General features: G+C 38.8%; 1 long non-coding RNA gene across 1 annotated transcript; it reads left to right on the top strand.

Annotated features, from left to right (window-relative positions):
* Positions 1-1,787: 1,787 nt before the first annotated feature.
* Positions 1,788-2,783, top strand: LOC147493196 (uncharacterized). Its single transcript, XR_015200150.1, has 3 exons — positions 1,788-2,090; positions 2,171-2,386; positions 2,688-2,783. It is a non-coding gene; the product is annotated as an uncharacterized LOC147493196 (long non-coding RNA).
* Positions 2,784-16,894: the final 14,111 nt, after the last annotated feature.

Here is a 16,894-nt window from a genome sequence, read left to right as displayed (position 1 = left end):
CAAAGACTAGGGATGGTGTTTGCATCCCCTAATCAGCTCAAGGATTGTTTGAAGGATTTTGCAGTTGCTCATGGGTACCAACTTTGGTTGAAGTTAAACAACCAGAAAAGAATCCTTGCATTATGTGCTGAGGATTGCCCATTTAGACTATATGCTAGTTGGATGACAAGCAAGAGAAGCTTCCAGATAAAGTCTTATATAGAAGAACATAAGTGTTCAAGGATATTTGATGTCCATATTGCTAACTGTAAATGGATTGCTAGGATATATGGAGAGAAGACACTGAAGTATCCTAAAATGAAATTGAATAATTTGAAAGAGCATATTATGCACAAGTTTAAGCTTGATGTGACATTGTGTCAGTGTAGCAGAGCTAAGCGCAAAGTTCTAGATGCAGTGGAAAATAGGTTGGCTGGTGTATATGCAAAGTTGTGGGACTACCAATTTGAACTAAGAAGGAGTAATCGTGGGAGTACTATTGAGATAGAATTATTTCATCCTACACCTAATGAACCCGCAGGTGTTCAAAGCCGCATGTATATAGGGTTTGCTGCACTTATAAATGCATGGAAGAGTGGTTCTGCGCACCAATTATTGGAGTTGATGGATGTTTCTTGAAGGGTACTACAAGGGGGAGAGCTCTTGGCAGCATTGGTAGAGATACAAACAATCAAATGTTCCCAATAGCATGGGCAGTTGTAGAAGTGGAAAACTTCGATATAGTTGGATGTGGTTTTGGATTTCTTGATGCAAGACTTGGGTTATAGTGAGGGGTCGGGTCTTGGGTTGACTATTATTAGTGACCAGCAAAAGGGTCTTGTACAAGTGATAAAAGACTATTTGCCTTTTGCTGAGCACAGAAATTGTGCCAGACATGTATATGCCAATTTAAAGAAGACATTCCTTGGTTTACAGTATAAGTTTCTGTTTTGGAAGGCTAGCAAATGTGGGACTCCTCAAGAGTTTGAACAAAACATGGATGAAATGAAAAAGTATTCTGAGGATGCATATCACCACTGCATGGTGAAGCAAAACCCCAAGACAGTGGTCAAGAGCTTTTTTTAGCATTTTTCCTTGTTCGGATTCTGTTGATAACAACATATGCGAGACATTTAACTCAACAATAGTGGAAGCAAGGGAAAAGAACATCATAGAAATGCTTGAGGATATCAGATTGCAAGTAATGGCTAGAATGCAAAAGAAGATTGCAGCAATGGCTAATTGGAAGACTGCCTTTTGTCCTATTATAATGCAAAAGTTAGAAAAAAATAAAGAAGATCATAGGTTTTGGGCTGCACATTACAATGGAAGCAACTCATTTGAGGCCAAGAAGAACAAATATGAGGCCTTTACTGTGGATGCAACTGCTATGAGATGTAGCTGTAGAATGTGGGAAATGAATGGCATCCCATGTCCACATGCCATTTCAGTTATGTATTATCTCAACATTGATCCATTGCAGCATGTATCTAGTTGGTATAGTGTGGCAGAGTACAAGAAGATATATAGTCATGTGTTACAGCCTTTGAATGGTCAAAACATGTGGCATAGGACAAAAAGAGGCTGCTATTTTGCCTCCCATAGCAAGGAGGATGCCCGCGACCCAAGAAGAATAGAAGGAAGGAAGGAGTAGCGAACCGGAAGAGTGACACAAGAAGAAGAGTGATAGAAGACAAGGCTTCTCACCAACTATGCAGGAAGGGTAGGAAAATGCATTGTTCTAGATGCAATAGTGAGGAACACAACATAAGGTCATGCAAGTCTACTGACCACCACTTAGAAAGAAACAAGTGAGTATGCATTTGTCTTTTACTTTTATAAGTTATTTTTACAAGTGGTTTTGATTGTATTTAAATATGTTAATATAACATTAGGTGAGGAAGAAGAAAGGAGAAGTGAATAATGTCCCAGCTGAGGATGCAACTAATGAAGGGCCAACTAATGTAACAGCTGAGAATGCCAGTAATGAAGGTAGGTGTACAAGAGGCAGAGGTACAAGGGGTAGAGGTCAAAGAGGGAGAGGAAGAAGGGAACTAGTCCCTATAGGCTTTGGAGTATACACTAGTCATGAAGGAGAAACTTACATCAATGTGAGTCTTCTAATATATTTAATGTATTTTTCATTTATTATATTTTGTGCATTATCTTATTCATAGTGCATTATGTGTAGACTGCTTCAAGATTGACACCTTTGAATTCAAATGAACCATCTCCAAGTAATGAAGGGCCAAGTACTTTAACAGATGAGAGTGCAACTAATCAGCAACCAAGTACAAGGGGTAGAGGTACAAGGGCTAGGGGTGAAAGAGGAAGAGGAAGCAGTGAGCCAATTACTATTCCACTTGGTGTAAACACTAATACTATTGAAAGAGAAGCTGAGATCAATGTGAGTGTTTTAGTTTAGTTTTTTCAATAAATTAGTTTGAGTGCATTGGCTTATTCATTGTGCATGACTGTGTAGACTGCTTCTAGATTAGCTGTTCCACTTGCACCAAGAGTAACTGTGTCAATGGGTGATGGATTACACATATTACCTCCAACTGGAAGAAAATATTTTCATATAAGTTATTACTTTAAGTTTTTTATTCATTTAAGTGTCTGCAATTTAAAATTTAGTTTAGTTTATGTCTTTATTCTTTAGTTTAGTTTGGTAAGTTTTTATTAATTATGCTTTATTTCTTATATAGCCACCACAAGAAAGGAGAGTTGTACAAAGGAAGACTTCAAGTGCAAGTGATCAAGTTGGAAGTAGTCAAGGGTCAAATAATACACCACTTGGAACTTCGGAATCAAAAATGCAAAAGAGTACAGTAAGGGCATCCCATGAATTATTTGGTAAAATTGTATTAATTTTGGTGTTTTAAGAGTGTATTAATGGTTTCAAACTTGTTGCTTTAATGAACAAGTGTCACGTTTTGTATGTTTCTCTTAAACATGGTCATGCAAAGAACAAGTGTCATATTTTGAATGTAAGAAAACAGTTTTTTTTTTTTGTCAAAGAGAATGCTTTAATGAACATATTGAAAACTTATTTGACTAATGTCTTGTAAATAGTGTTATAGTTTTAATTTTGGACTTTATAGTTGGTGATAATTAATGGTGTTTGGTATGCAATCTATAAAACCATCCTAGAGGGGTAGAGGTTGTATGCAATAGGTTTAGATTCGAAAAAACAATGCCCAAGGGTCAGATGATCCATGTTAAGGGTAAGGGAGAACCCAAAACTTTTGAAAGAGCATTGGTTGCAGTTTGGGACCTCATCAAAACAAAGGAGGGGAAGAGAGTGTTCATGGAGGTTGTTTATGAGAATGATGCCATTAATTTGAAGCCTTGTGATGACTGTGGAAGGGTGTGCATCATTGAGCTGTTGGAAGAGGGAGAGTCAAGTCGACCTAGAGAACCAAGTCCAGAAGTTCCACCTGGATTCGAACATAAGCTCAGGAAATCTCCAAGGTTACCAGCCCGAAAATGAAGCAAATGAAATGAAGAAATGAGCAGGAATGGGAATCAAGACTCAACACCATCCAAGCAGCAAGTTCAAGAGGTTATCCTGGGTCTTGATGCTGCTGCAGCTTATCATGGGTTTTGTATGAAGTCCAAGAAGTCTAAGAAGTCTAAGTCTAAGAAGTGAACTGATGTTTGATGTGTTGAAGTGAACTGATGTTAGGTTTATCTAGGCAGTGTCTTGTGTCTTGTGTCTTGTTTCTATGTTTTGATGTTTTTTTAGCTTGGTTGTCTTGTTCTATGTTAAATTATCAAGTCATGATGTAGTGTAGTGATGTCTAATGTTTGCTTTTTCTATGTTAAATTATCAAATGCATTTTTCATTACATACAGTGACAGAAACACAGAAACCAGAGAACTCTACAATTTCATTCCATTTTCATTTTCATTCAACTCATTACATTACAAAAACCATGTTACAGAACATTACAGAAACACAGAAACCAGATAACTCTACAATTTCATTCCATTTTCATTTTCATTCAACTCATTATATTACAAAAAAACCATGTTCTGAGAACATTACGAAAACACGTAAACCCGGAGATTCAACTCATTACATTACAAAACCATGTTCTGAGAACATTACGAAACACGTAAAACCGAGAGAACTCTACAATTTCATTCCATTTTCATTCAACTCATTACATTACAAAAACCATGTTACAGAACATTACAGAAACACAATGCACTTCACTTATTAACCAAACAAATACTTGTAAAGCAAGAATACAACGACCAAAATCAAACAAGTTTTCTTCATCTTATAATTCTGGCATTCCAAAGTTGTCACCTTTTTCTTCAACTCTGTTCTCTTCTTCTTCTCAGAGTGAACAATTACATTCAATTTTCCTTGCAACTCCACCTTTTTCATGTTAGCTTCCTCCAAATTTTCTTTCAATCCGTCAACCTCTTTGTACAAATCAATGAACCTTTGCTTTGTTGATTTTGGAACTTTGTCCTCCCAATCAAAGTAGCCACAATCGTGAGTTTTGTAATTTGTACAACCAAAAAATCTTCTTCCCAAATTTCCAACAGTCTTTGACATTACCAAAGGAGATGGCTCTCCACAAAAGCATGAATGATTCGAATTGATAAAGGTGGACGACATTTTGAACTATTCAAATTGAGAGTTAGGGTTTCAAATTGAGAGTTATGGTTTTCAAATTGAGGAAGAAGGTTAAACTCGCAATTGAGGTACCAGGTCACGTGTATTTCAAGTTTCAAGTTGCAATTGAGGAAGAAGGTTAAACTCGCAATTGAGGTACCAAGTCGTGTGGGTTTCTTTTTAGTGTTTCAAGTTTTCAAATTGAGGTACCAGGTCACGTGTATTTCAAAAAATGCCACATGTCTAGATGGTCGAACACGTGGCATAGGCCGGTGGCCACATCAGCAAAAATTGATCGGAAATACTTCCAAGTCGCAAAGTGATAATTTTTTGATAGTACAATGCATTGTCACCAAGTACGGTACGGGTTTAAAATGGTGTATTTGAAAAAAAACTTAGTCCGTGTTTTAAACGGAACGTCTCGGGGAAAAAAAAAAAAAAAAACCGTAAAAAAACGTGGGGCATAAAAAATGGGTTTAAAATGGTAAAACGGGTAATATAAATGAAAGAAAATTCAAATACATGAAAGTATCAAATTATCATTACTCATCCAAATACTAGAAGTTTTAGATTCAGTACCAAAACACGACTCTAAATAATATACTACTAATTACCAACCATAATGGCATAATCAAGTTCTACAAATAAGTTAATAACTTTAAATTTTATAATTAATTATTAATAGTCCAAAACAAAATAAAACTGTCTCAATAAGTCAATCTAACGCCCATTCTTCAAAAAAGTAAACTCCAAAACCCCTTTTTCTTCTTCGTGTTTTCTGGTGGAGCAGAAGCGATTTTGCACGCTGTCAACCGTATAGTTTATGCTAACAGGGACAGTACTTCTCTTTCAATGCTACTTGTAGATTTTCATAATGCTTTTAACATGGTTGATCGGACTACCATGTTAAGAGAGGTTCGTATCCATTGCCCAGCTATTGCCCCTTAGGTCGAGTACTTGTATTGTCAACCTGCGAGGTTATATTTAGGGGACGGCTACATATGGTCTGCTACTGGGGTCCAACAAGGCGATCCTTTGGGTCCCCTTCTCTTTGCACTAGTGTTGCATCCCCTGATTCTACGGATCCAGTCCAGTTGTCAGTTATTACTACAGGCTTGGTACCTAGATGATTCGGACTCGATCGGAGATACTGAATCGGCGGCGGCTTTAGGTATTATTCGGGGAAGAAGGACCTTCTTACGGGTTGGTTCTTAATGTGGCTAAAACGAGATATTTTGGCCATCACGGATCTACGCCGCTTCACTCCCCGGTCTCTTTCCTTCAGATTTGTCACCGGCCTCGGCCGAGGGCTCAAGTTGCTTTTGAGGTGCGGTCGATCGATTCATCCTTTGTCATGGGCCTTGCTTTCATGGCGTGTTGAAAAGGCTATGAGTTTGATGGACCGTTTAGCTATTTTGGAAGATCCACGGTGTGAGTTAAGCTCTTACGAGCTTGTCTTTGGGCTTTCTAAGTTGGTCTTTGCGATTCGTACTTGTCCACCGGCTCTTTTCAGAGGCAAATTTAAGACTTTTGATCTCGGCATCTCCGCGGTGTTCTCCGTGGTATTGTGGTTTCTGGCCCCGGCCCGGTGATTTGCGCTGGCATCTATCGACACTCCCATTACGTCAGGTGGGTTAGGTATTTATTGTTGCCATCGATGTCTCTACTTTTGCTTTTGTGACCTCTCGTTGTCGGACTTCCTCGAGCTTCATAACCACATTCTTAGGAGTTGTACGCCTGCGTGGGGATGAGATTCTTGATGTTGCTAGCGGTCGTTGAGTCTCTCTCTACCCGATTTTGATGTTAACTCTCTTGCTTTGTCGCGAATGCTTACCGTCCCCTCAAAACCACAAAAGTTTTGGCGGAAGCGTTTTCTGAAAAGATGGTTCTTGGTCTTGAGAGGGAGTTTGTGTTATCTACTCGTCGAAAGCGGTTATTGGATGCTTGCGGTCGAGAACATGCAAAGGATTTTCTCGGCTATTCCGATGGAGGGACTTGGGCCGGCGTATGTCGCCGGTGGAGTATCGTTCTATTCTTCTTGGTACCGCCTCATGATTCCTTTGTACTCGATGGTGGTCTATGCCCCGCTTTGCAAAAAGAGTAGACTAGATGCTTTTCGGGGACCATCGCGGCACATTGTAGGTATTTCCTGTGTTTCAAATACCGACATGATCATGTCGAGATATTTTATGTGATGCATTTTGGAGGTCAGGGGTACAAGTGAAGAAGGAAGCTCCTGTAAATTTTCTCAATCGATCCCAATGAGGGAAGATCGACACTTCCGCCTGCGATGTATTGGTCTACAAATAGTCCGAGAGAAGGCATCGTGTGTTGATGTAATCGGAGCCTCCGCCGGTAGGGCTTGGGAATGGAGTCTTTGAGGTGGGAGAAGCGGCTAATAGAAACGGGCGGGGAAAATTGAGAAACACGAGGAGGCTTGTCGAGCTAACCAAAGATTGTTTCATTCCTTTCGGTTTTGACACTTTTGTTTTCTTGGCCAACAAATCATTGAGTTCCTTAAGAGATTGCGCAAAAGTTATGGACCGCAATGTAATGACAAATTGGTTCCAACGAGTTTGTATTTAGGAGAATAGGATTTGCCATCCGTAAAGGACTTGTATGCTTTGTTGCAGACGCTTGTCCTAACTATTTGTAAAACTTCGTTATCTTTATTAATAAAATTTCCACTTAAAAAAAAAAAAAAAACTTGCGGTAGCGGCTTGTTTTTGTTGCACGTTTGTTCTAATTATTTGTAAAACTCGTTATCTTTATCAATAAAATTTTCACTTAAAAAAAAAAAAAAAAAAAGTTTTAAACGGGAGATTTCAAAATCTCGGGTTTTAAACGTTTTTTAAGTTTAAAACGTTTAAAACGGGTTTTTTTTTTAAAAAAACCCGGGTTTTAAACTGGAACCAGACGCCTTGCCAATATCTTGGGTTTTAAACGCATTTTTTTCAAAAAAAATGCCGAACTTAGTGACAATGGTACAATATAGTTTAGTGCCTAGAAAATTGTATAATATCCAAAATGCAAAAACATGTATAGTACATTGTATACTATGCCAATAAAGTGAAAAGTTTAAGGGCATATATTGATACTGTGATGATTGTGGTAGCCAAATATCGTATATACCGATATTTGCTATTATTTCATTAATTTCTGATACAATATCGGTATAAGGGCCGATATATTCATTATAAATTTTAGATCTGAAAAAGAAAGAGAAAAATAGACCACGTCAAAAGCTATTTGATAGACATATGTGGAGCAACTATAAAAGGAGTGGAGACAAAAGAAATAAAAAATGACCAGATTTTTTATTTCTCACGTGTAAACACCATTAATGAATAAGAAAGAGCTTTGTTAATTTTATCTTTCTCTTATTGAATCTTACATTTGCGCTGTATGTGGGGTCAAAGATCAGGAAAGAATTCTAAATTTGTCTTCTTTTCTTCTCTTTGATCGAATCTGATGATGAAAGAAGAGATTGGTTTGTCATTGATAGTGATGAAGAGTGGAAACGAGAATGAATTCAATATTTGGAAATAGAGATGGATACTGTGTTGGAAAATGAAGAGGATGCCGATCCTGACATCCAAAGATCATAATTCTTATAAAAGAGAAATGGCTTCTCTAATTACTTTAATTAAAATTTCAGATAATGGAACACCGATAAAGTCAGTTCATTTCTATTTTCATCTTAATTTCTGATTCAGGATAAAAAAACCGATTGCTAAAGAACTGCTGAGTATTGGAAATTTCGATTACAATCACCAAGAATGGACAGAGGATATGGGCAATTAGCGGAAGCAGAGGATCATGATACAGTTAAAATACTTTGATGAAGACCGACACTGGTACAAGCTTCATTCATATAGAAAATTTCGATACAGATACGGCAATACCCACAGCCAAATACTCGATGCCCACAACCCGATACCCGATACTGATGCTGGAGGCGACATGAGAAAAGTCGATACCGAGACCAGAAAATCTCGATACCCAACCTCAGCCTAGCTTTGATACCCGACTTCAACGTCAAGATCGATACCAAACTTCAATACCGATACCAAACCAAATTCAACCAAATTCGATACCGAACAAACACAACAACTCATTTTTGATACCGATGCCCACAACCAAAAACAAGTAATGACTCAAACTGATCAGAATACACTGGGGGCGACTTCCATGGTCGATATTCAAAAAGACCAACAAGAATACTCCATCGATATCAGAACACAGAGGAAACCAGAAAGGTGCCATGTTCGATTGGTCTGAGATGATAAGAATGCTTGAAGGTGATGGGTTTGCTGAGAGATGGGACGAAACCAAATACAAAGATCGAGTTGCATCAATGACCTAAGATCGAGCTGTACACATAAGTTTTCTTGAACCACTTAAATTATGTTTTCTTAAATTGATTTCTATAAATTTCAATTTCGGTTTATGCTACGGTGGTGTTGATGATTTATGGATTGTGTTATTGATGTGTTTGATTGAGGAGATGAATAAGCTTGTGAGTTGTGATGTCGGATGGGTTGTTATAGTTGGTTTGAAGAAATAAGATAAGGATAACCTATATTGGGGCGACATCTTAACAACTGATATAGAATGAATGTTAAATTCTGTTTAATGGCGAAGAGTAAGAGATGGGTATTGCTTTCTGGAACCATTTTCATCTTGTTGTGGACATAGAGTTGCAACAGTTGGATAGCCGATACAGAATAATACTTGGAATTTCAAATTCGATGCATAAGTTAAAGGTGGAGATGACGAGTTTCAGCTAAAAGAGGAAGAGGGATTCCTTCTTTTATTTGGAGTTTGGGCATTCCAGTTTAGAAATCAATTGTTGAGGTTGCTTCAGAAGAGGGATCACGTGGCCACATGGGGTCATGGGATGATGACATATTAATGCCGATACCAATCAATTGAGGCAAATATTAGATATTCCGATACTGGGTATCGAAATTGGTCACTTGGAGATATACCGATATGAAATATCGCTTGGGGGCGGCGACTGTTTAATGGTAATATGGATCGATAATTTTAATTGTCAAAATCCATTTCGGATTCAAAAATTCATTTTATGAAAATCAAATTCTATTTCGAATTCAAAAAATTTTAATTTTCAAAATCCATTTCGGATTCAAAAATTCATTTTATGAAAATCAAATTCTATTTCGAATTCAAAATATTTTAATTGTTAAAATCCTATTTCGGATTTAAAAATTCATTTTATGAAAACCAAATTCTATTTCGAATTCAAAAAAAAAAAAAATTAATATCAAAATCCTATTTCGGATTCAAAAAGTTCATTATATGAAAATTCTACTTCAAATTAAAAAAGTTGTGGAGAATCCTTGTGAGTGCTCTACGCATCGTCTCTTATGTTTTTCGGGAGCGGTGTATGGCCAAAGGCAAAATCCTAGCTAAAGTTCAATGAATTTCGAGTTATGGAGAATCTTTGTGAGTGCTCTACGCATCGTCTCTTATGTTTTTCGAGAGCGATGTATGGCCAAAGGCAAAATCCTAACTCAAAAATCATATTTTGGAATTTCAAAAGATTAATTGCAAAAAAAAAAAAAAAAAAAAAAAAAAAAATGCTATCTCCAATTTCAAAAAGTTGTCATCTCATATTTCAAAAAATTAATTGCAAAAATTGCAATATCGGATTTCGAAAAATTATTTACGAAAATGTCATCTCGAATTTCGAAAAATTGCTTTTAAAGATTTCCATCTCGGATGAATAGTGTATCGGATGAATAATGTATATGAAAAGTGAAGATGCACACTATCGGATAAAAGAATAGTGTATATGAAAAATGCGGATATACAGTATCGGATTAAACGATATATTGGATGAATAGTGTATCAGATGTACAGTATCGATGAACAGTGTGGGGATATACACTACCGGATAAAATGATGTATCGGATTAAACGATGTATCGGATGAATATATCGGATGTACAATATCGATGAACAGTGTTGGGATATACACTATCAGATAAAACGATATATCGGATGAATAGTGTATATGAAAAGTGATGATGTACAGTATCGGATTAAACGATATATCGGATGAATAGTGTATCGGATGAATAGTGTATATGAAGAGTGCGGAAGCACACTATTGGATAAAAGAATAGTGTATATGAAAAATACGGATGTACAGTATCGGATTAAACGATATATCGGATGAATAGTGTATATGAAGAAGAGTGCGGATGCATACTATCGGATAAAAGAATAGTGTATATGAAAAATGCGGATGTACAGTATCGGATGAATAGTGTATCGGATGAAAAATAAAAAAACGCGGCCAGGTCTTTCAAACAACCTCGCCACCACCCACCGCCTCTCAAAACCCCTCTCACATCCACGGACACCAAAGACCTCCAAAATTCCATCCACGCCCTCTGCGCTTCTCTCGCGCCTTCTTCTCCCCTTCTTCTCGCCGCGCCCGCAGTGCTGCACCACCCACCTCTCTCAAAATCCCGACCCTCCACCTTCTCTCTCCTCGCACCCTCCACCAAAGCCCCAAAAAATTCCATCCACCGCACGTGATCTGCCTGCACCACTCAGCGGGCACCACCACCACCGTCCACCCCTAATTTCTCCGTCAACACACCCCAATCGCCTAATCGCCACCGTAATCCAACACCACCTCGTCCCACCACACACGGCACCACCACTACACCACCACCATCCTTTATCTTTTCCCCAATCCCACCACCGCCATTTTTCTTCACCCATTGTTATTTGGCACACCACCATCTCTAATTCCTTAATCTATTCTCACATCCCACCACCACCATCTCTTTACCTTCGTCTTCGCCTATATAAAACCCGCGACCCGCTCTCCGCCATAAGGCCCAACCACTACCTCCCTTGGAGTTTGGGAGTAGGAAATGACTTGTATTAGGTTCGTTAGGTTTGGGTTGGTTTGGTGAACTCATTTGTTTGGTTTTGTGGTTGTGGAGATAAACTTTTTTAGGTTGGTACCTTGGTCCAGCTGGAAGGGTTTTGGTTTAGGTTTTGTTTGTTGGTTAAATGAGGTTTGGGGTTTGTAGTCTTCTTAAAACGAGGATTTGGGATTTGCTTATTTTGGGTTTTGTGTGATTGGATTTGGGTTTTCTTGACTTATCGAATATGAGAAAGAAGAATGTTTTTCTTCTAGTTCTATTGCCACCGCCTCTTAAGAAACGTGTTCATTGCCCTTTCCGAGATCGTCATGGATGCACTAATGGGGTAAGCGGTAATGGTTTTACTATTCCCTACTTTCTCCGCGCATTTTGATAAACAACACGTAGGTTGTCGGTTGAAGTATTGATAAGTGCGGGATGAACTTAAGGATGATTGTAATTTGTATTTGTTATTGGAGAATTCTTTAAAGTCTATTGACAAATGGATGTGTGGTCGTTGTCTTGGTATCCACGCGCTTGGTATACCGATGTCGTCATCCGTGATGTTATCATATCACCACCTGTTTTGATGGAGAACGGGGAATCCCCATGTTTCATTGTGGGCATACCACAGTAGCCTCTAAGCGATAGATCTTGCATCCACGACCGCGAGGGTGGTGGTGATACCCGACCAAATGAGAAATTACCGGATGATGCATTTCAATACCTTTCGAACCGTGAAAAGTATACCACGTGCTTGTCGATTGGCTTTTACGGTGCACTTTGAAATCGGCTCTCGGGATATTACAACCGATCCTAGTTCGGTTATGCCTTGGGTTAATCTCCTCTCTTTTGCCACGTTGCACCCCGCAAGTTTTTCGACCACCGAATCGTCCAGAACGTCGTTACGGCACTAGGAAAAACTTTCAAAAAAACAATTCTCCATGCTTTGACGATATGGAATGAGCCTAAGCGGGATGTTTAGTCTTTTTTAGTCTGTCATAGAGCCTCCTTCATTCCAACCAACTCGAAATCTGCCTCCCTTTCGGAGATGTGCGTCGATGCCTACAAAAAGTTCTTTGATGGACATTTTCTTTCATTGATTAAAGTGTTATCATCATCGGGAGTTGCATCTAATCTGCGGAGACTATATGTGCATTAGAGGAGAAGCACCCAATCGCGACAACCACACCGTAAGACCGACTATTCCCCTTTGGCGAGCCCCCTTTAGTGGTAAGAGAGAGACTATTGTTGTCATGTATTAGGTCATTTCGAAAGGTACTTCTTGTGGTCGGGATGGTCTTCGAGCTCGGCATTTGTTGGATGCCATGAGTGGGGCTGCGCCGACTATATCGTCGATTTGCTAGATGCATTGACCCACAATGGTGAATCTTTGGTTCTGGTCGATGTCCATAGCCGATAGCGAGAATTCATTCGCGAGTGCTCCGGCTTCTCGGCTTCTCGGCGGATAATAGTATTAGATCCCATAGCCGGTAAAGGGGATGGTTTGGCGTCGTTTGGTCTCAAGATTGCGATGAGAGGAGTTTCCAAAGATGTGGTAGGATACTTACAAGATTTTCAATATGGGGTTGGTGTTTTACGGTGGAGCGAAGCGATTTTTACCTTATTTGAAGTGTATGCTAACGATGATAGTACCTCTCTTTTCGATCTTTGCTTGTAGATTTTCGAAATGCTTTTAACATGGTTGATCGGACTACCATGTTGAGAGAGGTTCGTTATCCGTTGCCCCACTATTGCCCCTTGTGTGGAGTACTTGTATTGTCAACTGCGAGGTTATATATGGGGATGGCTACATATGGTCGAATCGGGTCCGGCAAAGGCGACCGCTTTGGGTCCCCTTCTTCTCTTTGCGGGTGTTGCATCCCCCGATTCTCGGATCGATCCGGTTGTCGATTGATGCTCTGAGCTTGGTATCTAGATGATGGGACTCGATCGGAGAAACGCGAGCAAAGTGGCGGCGCTTTGGGTATGATACGGGAAGAAGGACCTTCTACGGTACGGTTCTTAATGTGGCTAAAACCGAGATATTTTGGCCATCATCGATCCACGACGCCCAATTTCCTTCAGATTTATCTCGTCCCCTCGCCAGGAGTCGATTGCTTGGAGGTGCGGTCGGCGACCGATTCATCCTTTGTCATGGGCCTTGCTGCATGGCGTGTTGAAAAGGTTGTGACTTTGATGGACCGTTTAGCTAGTTTGGAAGATCCACGGTGTGAGTTAGCTCTCTTACGTGCTTGTCTTTGGGCTCTCTAAGTTGGTCTTTATGATTAAAATCCACCATCCCTTTTTAGAGGCGACCAAGACTTTTTGATCGGCATCTCCGCAGTTGTTCTGCAGGGTATTGTGGTTTCGATGGTCCTTGCCCGGTGATTTGCGATTGGCGTTTATCGACACTCCCAATGCGCCTTGGTGGGCTAGGTATTTATTGTGCCACCGATGTCTCTACTTTTGCTTTTGTGGCCTCTCGTTGTCGGACCGAGCTTGAACCACATTCTTCGGAGTTGTGGGCGGTGCCTTTGGATGAGATTCTTGATGTTGCTAGCGGTTGCATTGAGTATGTGTCCGCCCGATTTTGACCTCGGTTTATGGTGGAATGCTACCGTCCCCTCAAAACCACAAAAGTTTTGGCGGAAGCATTCTATGGTAAGATTGTTCTTTGGTCTTGAGAGGGAGCTTGTGTTATCCTTTCGTCGAAGCGATCGTTGGATGCTTGCAAAACCGAACACGCAAAGGATTTTCTACTTGCTATTCGATGGAGGGACTTGGGCGGATATGTCGCCCGGTGGAGTATCGTTCTATTCTCCGCGCCCTCATGATTCCTTTGTACTCGATGGTGGTCTATGCCCCGTTTGCAAAAAGAGTATACTAGATGCTTTGGGGACCATGCGGCATTATTCGCGGACATTTTCCAGGTTTCAAATACCGACATGATCATGTCGAGATATTTTATGTGATGCATTACGGAGAGGGGGTACAAGTGAAAAAGGAGGCTCCCGTTAATTTTCTCAATCCGAATGAGGGAAGATCTACAACTTCGCCTGCGGATGTATTGATCTACAAATAGTTCGTGTGTTGATGTAACTGGAGCCTCTCCGTTGGTAGGGCTTGGGAATGGAGTCTTTGAGGTGGGAGAAGCAGCTAAGAGAGCAGCGGCAGGGAAGATAGAGAAGCATGAGGAAGCTTGTATAGCTAACCAACATTGTTTCATTCCGTTTAGTTTTGACACTTTCGGTTTCTTGGAACAACAGTCGGTTGAGCTTCTCAAGAGACTTCAGAAGGTTATGGACAGTAACGTTATGACAGCTGGTTCCAACGAGTTTGTGTTTAGAAGGATAGGATTTGCTATTGAGAAAGGACTTTACAAAAGCACTTGTTGCACGCTTTGTCCTAATTATTTGTAATCCTCGTTATCATTATCAATAAAATTTCCACTTAAAAAAAAAAAAAAAAAAAAAAAAAAAAACTTTTTATATTGTTTCTCGAAATCTTCAAATTTTCACTTATAAAATTTGAAAATTTCGAAGGGCGATAATGGTAGCCAAATATCATTATACCGATATTCGCCATTATTTCATTAATTTCTGATACAATATCGGCATAAGGGCCGATATATTCATTATAAATTTCAGGTACAAAGGAAAGAGACAAAGATGGACACATGTCAAAAAACTATTGGATGGACATATATGGAGCAACTACAAAAGGAGTGGAGACAAAAGAAATAAAGGAGGACCAGATTCATTTCTCCCACTGGACTTTTTTTTATTTCTCACATGTAAACAGAGAGAGAAAGAGTGAACAGTGTAAACACCATTAATGAATAAGAAAGAGTTTTGTTAATTTTATCTTTCTCTTCTTGAATCTTACAATGATAAATTTTGATTGAGAAGATGGGTAAACAGAAGATGAGATTGGGGTGAGAAGATGGGTAATATCGATACAGGTAAATATTTAAATCATTTGAAGTAGATCTGAAAGATAGGGTTTTGTACGAGGTCCAAATCCGATAAATAGAGAATAGAAAAGGATTTAGGCCCAAAAATACTTGAGGCCAATATAATCATTTGGGCTATGACTTTTTCATTACCGAAGTAGAGATGGTCACTTGAGGGAAATTGATACGGAGAATTAACCAATGCCGAGATACAAATTACACTTGGGTCGACATTCAGAATATTTCGATACTGGACATGGAAATTAATCACTTGGGGGCAAGATGCCATGTTGGTTAACCACGACCCCGATGCAGAAAATTCCAGTGCCGATATAGATATAAGATACTGATATTTGGTGTCGAAATTGATTACTTGGAGGTACAATATATCATTTGGGCTGACATTTCATTGTCAGATTAGAGATAATCACCTGGGGTCAAAACTGATATACTAATCACTTTAGAGCTAGCATTTCATTAATGTTTTAAGGTGAAGAAAATACCGATATTAATGCTTGGGACGACTTTTTAATGACTATAGATCGATCAGTTGAGATGGGATGAAGAGCTCAAAAATTTTCTTTTATCAAAAAATTTCATTTATCAAATCCTATTTCGAATTCAAAATTTTCAACTTATCAAATTTTATTCTAAATTCAAAATTTTATATTGTCAAAATTCAGATTCAAAAATTCCTTATATCAAAATTCTACTTCAAATTCCAAATTTTCAATTTCAATTCAAATCCTGGTATTTGTAGAATTTTATCGATATTCAGGTCAATATAATAAAAATCCTGGTATTTGTAGCCCATTGTCTCGATACCAAGTCAATATAAAAAAAAAATCATGATGTCTGTAGAATTATATTAATATCAAGCCAATATCGAAAAATAAAATTGTCATCTCGAATTTTTTGAGTTATGGAGATTCCTTGTGAGTGCTCTATGCATCGTCTCTTATGTTTTTCGGGAGCGATGTATTGCCAAAGGTTAAATCCTAGCTCAAAAATCATATTTTGAATTTCGAAAAATTAATTGCAAAAATTGCCATCTCAAATTTCGAAAAGTGCCATCTTGATTTTCGAAAAATCCTATCTCGGATTTCGAAAAGTGCCATCTCGAATTTTGAAAAATGCTATCTCGGATTTCAAAAAATGCCATCTCGAATTTCAAAAATGCTATCTCGAATTTCAAAAATTTACTTACAAAAATTCCCATCTCGGATGAATAGTGCCGATGAACAGTATCTTATTAATAGCATCGGTGAACAGTATGGATGAACAGTATCGAGAAATAGTGTATCGATGAACAGTGTTGATGCACAGTATCGGATAAAAGAATAGTATCAAATGAATAGTGTCGAAGAACAGTATTGAGGTTGAATAATCAACAGTGTCGATGAACAGTTAAAAAAAAAAG

The sequence above is a fragment of the Coptis chinensis genome, chromosome 6, assembly GCF_015680905.1.
Source record: "Coptis chinensis isolate HL-2020 chromosome 6, ASM1568090v1, whole genome shotgun sequence".
Lineage (NCBI taxonomy): Eukaryota > Viridiplantae > Streptophyta > Magnoliopsida > Ranunculales > Ranunculaceae > Coptis > Coptis chinensis.
This window is presented reverse-complemented; position numbering and strand designations above follow the sequence as displayed.